General features: G+C 44.9%; 1 pseudogene; it reads right to left on the bottom strand.

The window, feature by feature from the left end:
- LOC118395199 (ephrin type-B receptor 1-like) overlaps window positions 1–12,584 on the bottom strand; it is a 387,061-nt pseudogene that overhangs the window by 79,551 nt on the left and 294,926 nt on the right.

Genomic DNA, 12,584 nt, shown 5'->3' with positions numbered 1-12,584 from the left:
GTTTGTTTTTGCAGAAATAGGCCATAGGAGGAGAGAACAACTGGAATCCGATCACACACACAGAGAGCTCATACACTGTACTGTACCGTACACACATATACTCTATAATCATCACAGCACATACTGCCGTGAACACTGATCTGTATGATCATGTGGATGTGTCATTTCACCATCAGTGTACATAGTGCATGTGTGTGCTGCTAATAGAACACATACATATGACATGAAATCACACACACACAATCCAGGTGAAAGCTATCATCTCTTATAGATGTCACTTGTTAAATCCACTTCAATCCGTGTAGATGAAGGGGAGGAGACAGGTTAAAGAAGTATTTTTAAGCCTAGAGGCATTTGAGACATGGATTGTGTATGTGTGCCATTCAGAGGGTGAATGGGCAAGACAAAAGATTGAAGTGTCTTATGAACGGGGTATGGTAGTAGGTTTGTTTTAAGTTGATACACATCAGTTTGTTTTAAGAACTGCAATGCTGCTGGCTTTTTCACACTCAACAGTTTCCTGTGTGTATCAAGAATGGTTCACCACCCAAAAAGGACATCCAGCCAACTTCACACAACTGTGGGAAGCATTGAAGTCAACATGGGCCAGCATCCCTAGTCCATGCCCCGGTGGATTGAGACTATTGTGAGGGTAAAATGGGGGGGCAACTAAATATTAGGAAGGTGTCCTTAATGTTTTACATATTTGCATGCTTGTGTGCTGTCTGTTTTCAAGTAGACATAAAACAAAACAAAATGCCTGTGAGAGGTGAGGTGTGAGCATCTCATCTCGGTTGCTAGATAAATAGATTCCCCTATGCAGTGAAGGATGGAGAAATCCGATGTGGCTGCCACTTAAACGGTGATTTGCAGGCTATTACGGCTGCCTTTGGCTGTTTTAATTTGCCGTGAGATTTAATTTGTCGAGTGCATTACTTACCAAGCTCCTGGCCTGGCATTCATTTGTCAGCCTTGATTGTTACTTGCATGTCAGCCGCCACAATGAAGACGACTGCGTGATCATCGAGCATTTTGGTTACTGAGAGTAATGTGTTCGATTGGTTGGAGTGTTTGTGACAGTGGGGTGACAGTTTGTGTGGGCTGGGGTGGGTTGGGGTAGTGTGTGTAAAGTGTGTGTGTTTTTGTGCGCGCATGAGTATGTGCGGGTGCGTGTATGAGTTGGGTGTGTGCGTGTATGTATGCACTGTGTTCATGCCCAGTAGTGTCACTATTAAATTCATCCCCACCATTGCCATCTAACTGATGAGCTATAGAGCATTCTGTGTAGCAGGTGGATCTAGACAGTAATGTCTATATCCCGCCAGCATGGCAGAAAGGGAAACACATCTTGGTGGGGCCCCAAAGGGCCACAGCCCCTGTTTTTACTCCCTGGGATGCCTGCTGATATAAAGAGCAATTCACCCCCCCCAAAATAAACAGCCCGCCACATTGTTTACTCAGCCGGGCCCTTTAATCCAATCCCAGAGCTTCGTTGGGCTTCCTTCACTGTGTTTGTTTTTACGATATGGAACAGCTCCTCGGGGACTCACTACAACTCCTTGTGTGGAGATCTGGAGCGCAGACTGACTGGGGAATTTTGGGAATAAAGAAATAAAAGACGCCTTGTTTCAGAGGGGAAACTAAACCACTCAGAAATCTTAATTCTCCAAGTAGATATTTGTACATTTACGGTAGGGCTGTGACGGTAATTGTAACTGACAGCTATGGATAAAGACCATCGTAAAAAAAACTGGCAAAACTGTTTAAATAGGCCTACATTCCTTCTGGATTTTATTTATTTTCATGTAGATAAACTTTACCCAATAGCCAGAATGTTCACTAATGATTAAAAGCAATTGTTTTGCTAACTTAGTCTGTCTATTAAACCTTCTACATCTCCTCCTCTTTCCAACTGAACTTTGATTCTGGAGCAGCTCATTGCTAGAAGCGGGGGTCTAGAGCGCTATAGGCTTTGGCTCTTCAGTAAAAAATAGTTTGATGTGTATTTTATACAATGCACATTTTCATTGCTTGCTAGTAAATAAATAAATCGGTCTTCTCCTAAAAAAGGCTGGATGTGTCTGACTATTAATTAATTATTCAACAGCAGTTGACAAGGTTGTTCTGGCTGGAGTCCTATAATGCTCTAATGTTGTGTCAAATGAACAATGTGCCAATCCTCTCCAACTTGGCATGGTATAATTTGATACTGAATATTTTCTTCATTTATAGACTAAACAATGCGGATCAGGCCTGGTCCTGGCCAATATGCTGCCCTAGACGAGACCCCCCAAAACTGTACCGTTAATCCCTGGTTATAATCATTTATGTTAATATATGTATTAAAAACATCTTACATTTGTGAGAGTTTTTGTGAGAGTTTTTGCATATTTTATACCATAATTTATACTCCATGTGAGCAATGAGTATGTGTCTGGTTTCTCTGTCCTGTCAATGTTGACGGAGCACGCCTGAGCACACATAGAAGTACCTGGCCTGCTTCTCGCAAATGTCAAATTTAGGAAAGTGAACAGCTGGGCTTCTCAGTCAACAAAGTCTTTAATTGATTTATTTTTTTAACATCCTGTCAAATTAGAATAGCTCCTCTCAATATTTCAAAAATCTTTCCAACACTCTCCCCCACGATAATCAGCCTCGCTGATAAATAGGCTATGGGCATTTGTTTCTATTTTAATGATGGTCAATTTTATCTTCATACTATAGCATAGTTCTCCCCTTCATCCTTTCACTATCAATTCATTATCTTTACTTTCAGGAAAGCCTATGGTAGGCTTTGTTGATTGCTTCCTTTATATCTGTCTGTTCCTCAGTTTGATCCCTGTGTCAGCATTAATGTAATTTTGTTTCCCCTGTCCAGACGCTGTCTTTGTTTTGTTTCACGTCAGTTATTTATTAAATATTCACTCCCTGTACTTGCTTCTCGTCTTCCAGTGTCTGTCCTTACAGAATCGTTTTTTAAATACGTTTTAACGAAAGGAGAAATATTAGCTGTTGTGTCTGATATGCTGGTGGCTCTGATTGATGGGTGCTTTTATGGGGGTTTGCGTGTGTGAGTTTGACTGATGCTCTCTATAGACCTACTGTACAGTACCAGTCAAATGTCAGGACACACCTACCCATTCAAGGTTTTTTTCTTTATTTTCTACATTGTAGAATAAATGTGAAGACATCAAAACTATGAAATAACACACATGGAATCATGTAGTAACCAAACAGAGCCAGACTGATAAAAACAGTACACTAATCAAAGTTTATCCAAGCCTTTTCTGCCCTCTGGGTGGATATGGAATATGCCCAGTTTTCCTCTCCTTGGCAAGTCAGATTCAGTCATGTCTGAAACGCTACAGTACAAGTCAGACGTTTGAGTAGGACACACCTAATCATTCAAGGATTTTTCTTTATTTTTTACTATTTTCTAAATTGTAGAATAATAGTATGGACATTAACTGTGAAATAAAAGTGTTAAACAAATAAAACTATATTTTATATTTGAGATTCTTCAAAGTAGCCACCCTTTGTCTTGATGACAGCTTTGCACACTCTTGGCATTCTCTCAACCAACTTCATGAGGAATGCTTTTCCAACAATCTTGATGGAGTTCCCACATATGTTGAGCACTTTTGGCTGCTTTTCCTTCACTGTGGTCTAACTCATTCCAAACCATCTCAATTGGGTTGAGGTCAGGTGATTGTGGAGGCCAGGTCAAATAGCCCTTACACAGCCTGGAGGTGCCTTGAATTCTAAAATAAATCACTGACAGTGTCACCATCACACCTCCTCCTCCATGCTTCACGATGGGAACCACACATGTGGAGATTCTCTGTTCACCTACTCTACGTCTCACAAAGACACAGAGGTTGGAACCAAAGGACATACTTCCACCCGTTTGTGCCATGGATCATCACTGGAGGCTTCTTGCGATGGATCATCACTGGAGGCTTTGTGCCATGGATCATCACTGGACTAGAGAGACACACAGGAGGCCTGGCTCTGGGAGCGGGCATAGGATACACTGGGCTGTGGAGGCACCTTGGAGGTCTCTAGCATAGAGCCTGCACAACCCGTCCTGGCTGGATGGTGACTTTGGCCCGGCACGTGCGGGGCGCAGGCACAGGACGCACTGGGCTGTTCAGACTCACCGGAGACACAGTGCGCAGAGCCGGCGCATGACATCCTGGGCCGTAGAGACGTACTGGCGCCCAGATGCGCTGAGCCGGCACCCTCCAACCTGGCTGGATGCCCACTCTAGTCCGGCTGATTCAGGGAGCTGGAAGGTAGTGCACCGGGCTGTGAACGCGCACTGGAGACACCGTGCGCCCCACCGGATAACACGGTGCCTGACCAGTACAATGCTCGCCACGGTAAGCATGGGGAGTTGGCTCAGGTTTCCAACCTGACTCAGCCAAACTCCCCATGTGCCCCACTGCCTTGCTAGCCGTGTTCCCTCTTAACAATGCAGTTCATCCTTTGCTGCCTCTAGGGTCCTTTACCGTCCAGCATTTCCTCCCAAGTCCATGAGTCCCCCTTACCACGCTGCTTGGTCCTTTTGTGGTGGTTTGTTTTATCATGGGCGTCGTGAGAAGTGGACCAAGGTGCAGCGCGGTGAGCGTACATGTTCTTTTATTTAAAATGCCGCCAACAAAAACAATAAACAATACAAAACCACCGTGAAGCTCTTTTTCCCTCCTTCAGTGTGGAGGAGGGAAAATTAATCTATGATGCCTCTAACAAAGTTAACTACCCACACTGAAGGAGGGAAAAAGGGCTACCTAAGTATGATTCCCAATCAGAGACAATGATAGACAGCTGTCCCTGATTGAGAACCATACCCGGACAAAACATAGAAATAAAGAAACATAGAAAACAAAACCTAGAATGCTCACCCCACACCACACCACACCCTGACCTAACCAAATAGAGAAATAAAACGGCTCTCTAAGGTCAGGGCGTGACAGGTACTGTATAAGTCCATTCAGAAAGTTTACTAAAGTAGCCTGTCTGGACTCCATCTCTTTAATAAGAATCAAATCATAATTCAGTCTTGTAAAAGTCCTGTTTACAGTAGCTTAGGCTACATTATTTCTCTCATTATGGTGTCCTCTCTGAAGAAAATATGTGAATGCCACTGCCATCGAATGACAGCAGCAGCAGGGTTTGTGACGTTTTGCGTACTTCGTTTGAATGGTTTTGTGTCTTTTTTTTAAGCCAACAGACAAGAACAAGGTAGGCATATACTGTATCTTTATATTTACTCTCTCAAAAAGAAAATGCGTATGTGTGTGTGTGTGTGTGTGTGTGTGTGTGTGTGTGTGTGTGTGTGTGTGTGTGTGTGTGTGTGTGTGTGTGTGTGTGTGTGTGTGTGTGTGTGTGTGTGTGTGTGTGTGTGTGTGTGTGTGTGTTTGTGTGTGTGTGTGTGTCAGTGGCGTAGTGCTGTTTCGCGGGGCCCCCCCGCGAGGTCCGAGAAAAACATTTTCAGTTCTCTAGCTAATCTAATGCTATTTTACGCATTTTGACATGAGAGAAAATGTTGCTGTTTTAGAGCTGATTTCCTGCTATTCTACACATTAATGTGGAGTACCATATCTTTCTCTCTCTCTGCAGCCAGGCAACAGTGCAGGCAGAGGGATTAGACCAGGCAATTACACTGGCTTAGCTCTGTTGACTGGTGCATTACTGGCAGAGCCAGCAGCTTACTTACTCTACCACTGCAGAAGAAGAGGGGGAGAGAAGGAGAAAGATGAGGGAAGGAGGAAGAGGGGAAGAGAAGGAGGAAGAGGAGGCAAAGTGAGAAAAAAAAGGTAAGGAGGAGGTAAGGTGAGAATGAGAGAAAAAGAAAAGGAGAAAAGGAGGAAAAATAGCAAGGAGAAGATTGAATGAGAGGAGAGAAGAACGAAGGAAAAAAGAAGAACATGACAAGTAAAACACATGAAAACGTGTGAGGGAGAGAATTAAAGGAGAAGATAAGGTGAAAAAGAGCACAGGAGAACAGGATAAAGGGTACAAATGAGAAAAGCGACAAGCCTGAGAAGATATCTCTCTCAGCCTGTTCTTTTAATCCCCATTTCCACTGGCACTTAAAATCAGGACCAAATTAGGGTCAAATTCGAGCTGGCTCAAATGGAATTCTAAAATCGAGCTGGCTCAAATGGAATTCTAAAATCGAGCTGGCTCAAATGGAATTCTAAAATCGAGCTGGCTCAAATGGAATTCTAAAATCGAGCTGGCTCAAATGGAATTCTAAAATCGAGCTGGATCGAGGGAAACCTGTTCCAGCACAGCCCAGCTTCACAACTGAAGTCAGCTTGATTAGAATTCAGGCTGGTGTTGCCGTTGTAACAGTATAACTTTAGACCGTCCCCTCGCCCATACCCGGGCGCGAACCAGGGACCCTCTGCACACATTAACAACAGTCACCCATGAAGCATCGTTACCCATCGCTCCACAAAAGCCACGGCCCTTGTAGAGCAAGGGGAACCACTACTTCAAGGTTCTCAGAGCAAGTGACGTCACCGATTGAAACTCTATTTAGCACGCAGCACCGCTAACTAGCTAGCTATTTCACATCCGTTACACCGTTACTACTGTATGCAACCACGATGCTGACACAATGTTTAGCTAGCTCATATGGGCTTGTTGCTGTTAGCTAGCAAATTAACAAGCAGTAGTCAGACATCACACAAATTCCCAGCTAGCACAGTGGAATGTCTGGGCACTCAGCTGAGAGTCAGACTCGGCCGACGTCACGTGGCCCGCGTCTGGGCCGCCTTAGGCAGTATTACTTTTGGCTAGGATGCGGGGTTTGAGCTGGGGCCGAATCCGGTGAGAGTTATCTGGCCCAAATGTATATATTACTTGGGGCTCAAGCCGATTCCGGTGTGAGTTATCTGGGCCAAAGGTATTGCTTGGGGTTTGGGCCGAGGCTCCTCTCTGGCAGATGATGGCACGAGCTGCTTTATATAATTAACATCTCATCATTTATTTTTACATATTTTCTCATCGTTTCTGCGATCAAAAATACAATTAACATTTAAATTAAATTCTTTAAGAGCACTTTGTGCAAGGCAATTGATAAGCATTAAACAAATTAAAGCGCTTTAGACACTTTTTGGATTCTGGTACGATGCCGGCAAAGTCGTCTGAATTACAGTAGACGGAAATGGCCCGATGTACTTGGGCCGATTCTGGGCTGTCATTCATATTGATTCCAGGCCCAAGTCCGACACCCGATTCCGGGCCGATTCAATCAGTTCCGGCGCCCCGGAAGAGGGCCGCTTCTCAGCCGATTCCTCATTGCTAGCTGTGTTACCACCATATCTGGATCCTTCATTCATTTTTGCACGACACAATAAAGTTTTATGAGAACAGTCAGCCCTCGACTGCTAAATATCTAACGTTAGCTAGCAAATCAATGTTGAAACAAGCTGGCTAACGTTAACTAGCTAATGTGAGGTCGTACTAAAAGCTACATTATATCAAACCTGTCGTCTAGTTTGCTTGGCTAGCTAGCTAGCTAATATCCAATGCAACGGCAAGCAAGGTAGGAATTAAGGTAGCTATCTAGCCTGTTATGCTAGCAATGACGCTAACCGTTTAGCTACCTAGCTAACGTTAGCAAATAAATACATCGCTCTGAGTCTGGCTGGCACTGGCAGGAGTATGGGGTAACGTTAGTTACAGCACGGTGAGGGTAAATTAAATTCTTCAACATCTTGCTAGCTAGCAACATTAGCAAAGCCAGCTGCACAGTCACATATTGGCTACGTAGCAACATTACATAATTTCTTATTTCTGTAGGCAGTGAGAACGCAATTCGAGCTAGCCCACCAAGGCCAGCCCAGCCCGGGTTGACTTCAAAGTGCAAATGGATACAGAGCTTCAGCGTAGAATGATATGGATTTGTGGCCTGAGGTCCAGACAGTGTGCGACAGAGATCAAGGGAGCATCCGGAAGCTTGGCCACAGTTGTAAGATGAGACTGGAGCCACAGGACTCCAAGCCATTGTGGTGTAGGCCAGGAATGTAATGAGTGTCCTGGAATCCTTTCTGTATGTTCCTCTGTCTGCCTGTCTGTCTCTCTATTTGTGCTGATAGCATGCATTCCAATACCCCTGCATGTCATTGAATCCAAACAATTCTACCTACACCTCAAGCTTCAAAACATGGTGAATTACATCCCTGCATGTCTCAAACCACATCCCTGTCTTTTTCCACATTGGCTATACCACACTATATAATCTTCCTCTGAATATCTCTGCATGTCCCATACTGTAGGCCATAGCGGGGAACACTCATAGAAAAAAAGTTGCAATCTCAAACCTAAAAGGGTTCTTCAGCTGTCCCCATAGGAAAACCCTTTGAAGAACACTTTTTGGTTCCAGGTAGAACCCTTTTGAGTTTCATGTAGAATCCTACATGAAACTCAAAAGGGTTCTACCTGGAACCAAAAAGGGGTCTCCTATGGCGGATAGCAAAGAACCCTTTTTTCTAAGTGAACATATTGTACATCTCTACTATCTCCCTGGAGTTAACTCACAAGCCTTGCATTTCTCTCCATTCCCGAAAGTTAACTGTAGCACACACTGTGTCGTTGCATCTCTCCATAAGCCCAACCACGCTACTTCATTTCTCAATTTCCCTCCCTATTCACACAGTGGAGCCACAGCATGCTTCTCCCCTATTCCCCTCCATCTCTGTATCTCATCTCTCCCCAACGGACTAATCAGCAACAGTTCCACTGGCCGACTCCCACCAATTACCGACCAGCCTGTCAGTCTACCTCTTTCCCCCATACAGAGAGGGGGTCCTGTAAACCCAGCAGGCAAGCTATCCCTGGCTAAGCCCATTGTGAGGGAACTGCGGTAAGGCTGGTGAAAGCCTGGCGGCTGGTAGGAAGAGGGGGGAGTTGTGTGGCGCGAGCCTGTCCCAAAAGCAACCGGTGGCAGGTAGTGGAGCCGAGGTTAGTGGGCCCCGTGCTGGGAAACAGAGGGTTTGGCGCCCTCCCCTAGAGGAAGAGGAAATGAGGAGAGCGACGTATTCAGAAAAAGTATTCAGGAAAGTATTCAGACCCCTTCCCCTTTTCCACATTTTGTTTTGTAACTGTCTAATTCTAAAATTGATTAAATAAATGTTTTTCTTTATTATTTTAAACACAATACCCCATAATTACAAAGCGAACTAAGGTTTTTAGAAATTTTTGCAAATGTATTGAAAATTCAAAAACAAAATACCTTATTTACATAAGTATTCAGACCCTTTGCTATGAGACTCAAAATTGAGCTCAGGTGCATCCTGTTTCCATTGATCATCCTTGAAATGTTTCTACAACTTGATTGGAGTCCACCTGTGGTAAATTCAACTGATTGGACATTATTTGGAAAGCGACACACCACACTCTGTCCATGAGGTCGAAGGAATTGTCCGTAGAGCTCCGAGACAGGATTGTGTCAAGGCACATAACTGGGGAAGGGTACATTGATGATCCCCAAGAACAAAGTGGCCTCCATTATTATTAAATGGAAGAAGTTTGGAACCACCAAGACTCTCCCTAGAGCTGGCCGCCCGGCCAAACTGAGCAATCGGGGAAGAAGGGCCTTGGTGAGGGATGTGACCAAGAACCTGATGGTGACTCTGACAGATCTCCAGAGTTCCTCTGTGTAGATGGGAGAACCTTCCAGAAGGACAACCATCTCTGCAGCACTCCACCAATCAGGCCTTTATGGTAGAGTGGACGGACGGATGCCACTCCTCAGTAAGGTGAGGGATGTGACCAAGAACCTGATGGTGACTCTGACAGAGCTCCAGAGTTCCTCTGTGTAGATGGGAGAACCTTCCAGAAGGCCAACCATCTATGCAGCACTCCACCAATCAGGCCTTTATGGTAGAGTGGACAGACGAATGCCACTCCTCAGTAGAAGACACATGACAGCCCGCTTGGAGTTTGCCAAAAGGCACCTAAAGGACTCTCAGACCATGAGAAATAAGATGATCTGGTCTGATGAAACCAAGATGGAACTCTTTGGGCTGAATGCCAAGCACCACATCTGGAGGAAACCTGGTACCATCCCTACGGTGAGGTATGATGGAGGCAGCATCAGGCTGTGGGATGTTTTTCGGCTGCAGGGAGACTAGTCAGGATTGAGAGAAAGGTACAGAGATCCCTGATGAAAACCTGCACTGGAGCACTCAGGACCTCAGACTGAGTTGAAGGTTCATCAACAGGACAACGACCCTAAGCACACAGCCTAAAACACGCAGGAGTGGCTTCGTGACAAGTCTCTGAATGTCCTTCAGTGGCCCAGCCAGAGCCCGGACTTCAACCCGATCGAACATCCTTGGAGAGACCTGAAAATAGCTGTGCAGCGACGCGATCCATCCAACCTGACAGAACTTGAGAGGAACTGCAGAGAGAATGGGAGAAACTCCCCAAATACAGGTGTGCCATGCTTGTAGCATCATACCCAAGAAGACTTGAGGCTGTAATCGCTGCCAAAGGTGCTTCAACAAAGTACTGAGTAAAAAGTCTGAATACTTATGTAAAGGTTCAGAATACTTATTTACAAAATTTCTGAAAAAATGTTTTTGCTTTCTCCTTATGGGGCAGTGTGTGTAGATTGATGAGGGAAAGAGGTTGTAACGTAACAACATTTGCAAAAAGTCAAGGGGTCTGAAAACCTTTCGAATGCACTGTACATACACCTACAGTATGCTGTAACACACACTGACAGCTCTGGTAGCACCAGCCAGACCAGGGGAACAGAACTGGACACTATACCCTGTCTCTGATCCAATTAGCTTAGGCCTTTATGAATAAGTGAAGATAAAATAAATACACAACCAGACAAATAATGATATTGTAGCTTCAGTGATGCTGTTGAGAAGCAGTGAGGAGTCGGATAACTATTAATTAGATCCTCCCCTAAGGCATTAGGGCCAGCGTGTGTGTGTGTGTGTGCGTGCGTGCGTGCGTGTGTGCGTGTGTGTGTGTGTGTGTGTGCGCGTGTGTGTATGAATGCATGTAGACCATTAAAGCCCTCTGCAGAGAAATTTGAATCCCAAAGTAAACAAGCGTTTTGGGGCTTCAGTGTTCTTCTCTGCTATAATTGTGTGTCGGCAGGGACTTGTGAAGAGCTTAGCATATTGTTTTAATACATGTTTAGATAAGTATGACGGCATAAATAGGCTTATTGGCTCCCCAGTATAGTGTATGTATGGATGCTAGCTGGTGTCTGCTTTGTCTATCAGTATAATAAGGACTGTGGGCTGCAGTAGAGGAAGATCTATGTCATCTATTCACTTCATGACGGGCTGGCCCCAGGTGGTGAGGGTCGGCAACAACACTTCCTGCTTAGCCCTCTCCAGTACTTCCTGATCAAGTTTTGCTGCAGGAAGAAGGTCAGAGACTCGGCAGTGTTGTGCCAGGACATCAACCTCTCCCTCGATGTCAGTAAGACCAAGGAGCTGATCATGAACTATAGGAGAAAGAGGGGAGAGCATGTCCCCATCCACATCGATGGAGCTGTTGTGGAGAGGGTCAAGAGCTTCAAGTTCCTTGGCATTCACATCACTAAGGACTTAACATAGTCCACACACACCCGAACAGTCATGAAGAGGGCAAGGCAGCATCTCTTCCCCCTCAGGAGGCTGAAAAGATTTGACATAGGCCCACGGATCCTCAAAAAGTTCTACAGCTGCACCATTGAGAGAATCTTGACTAGCTGCATCACCGCTTGGTATGGCAAATGCACTGATCTTGACCGCAAAGCGCTATAGAGGGTGGCGCGGACAGCCCAGTAAACCAATGTGGCTGAGCTTTCTGCCATCCAGGACCTCTATATCAGGCAGTCAGAGGAAGGCCCAAAAAAGACTCCAGCCACACAAGCCATAGACTATTCACTCTGCTAACGTCCGGCAAATGGTACCGGAGAATTGGCTCTCGGACCAACAGGTTCCAAGACAGCTTCTACCCCCAAGCCATAAGACTACTAAATAGCCAGACTGCTAATTAGTCAATTAATGGTGCCCGAACGATCTGCACTCACTAGACTATATATACACACTCACTCACACACACCACATTGACACTCCCACACACATTCACTACATAGGTGCACACACACACATAACACAGGAGGTTGGTGGCACCTTAATTGGGGAGGACGGGCTCGTGGTAATAGGCGGAATGGTATAAAATACACAGTTTCCATGTGTCTGATGCCATGTCATTCGCTCCGTTCCAGCCATTATTATGTGCCGTCCTCCTCAGCAGCCTCCACTGCTACACACACACTTATTATCTATCCTGATGCCTAGTCACTTTACCCTGCCTTCATGTACATACCTACCTCTGCACATTGATCTGGTATTGATACTCCCTGTATATAGTTCCATTTTTGTGTATTTTATTCCTCTTGTGTTACTGTAGAGACAGCATTTTATTGCATTCAATGCATCTTCACTTAATTTTTATTTTATTTTTAATTTTACCTTTATTTAACCAGGCAAGTCAGTTAAGAACATATTCTTATTTTCAATGATGGCCTGGGAACAGTGGGTTAACTGTTCAGG

Source organism: Oncorhynchus keta, chromosome 15 (genome assembly GCF_023373465.1).
Source record: "Oncorhynchus keta strain PuntledgeMale-10-30-2019 chromosome 15, Oket_V2, whole genome shotgun sequence".
NCBI classification, from domain to species: domain Eukaryota; kingdom Metazoa; phylum Chordata; class Actinopteri; order Salmoniformes; family Salmonidae; genus Oncorhynchus; species Oncorhynchus keta.
The sequence above is the reverse complement of the archived record's forward strand: the minus strand, read 5'-3'. Positions and strand labels throughout refer to the sequence as shown.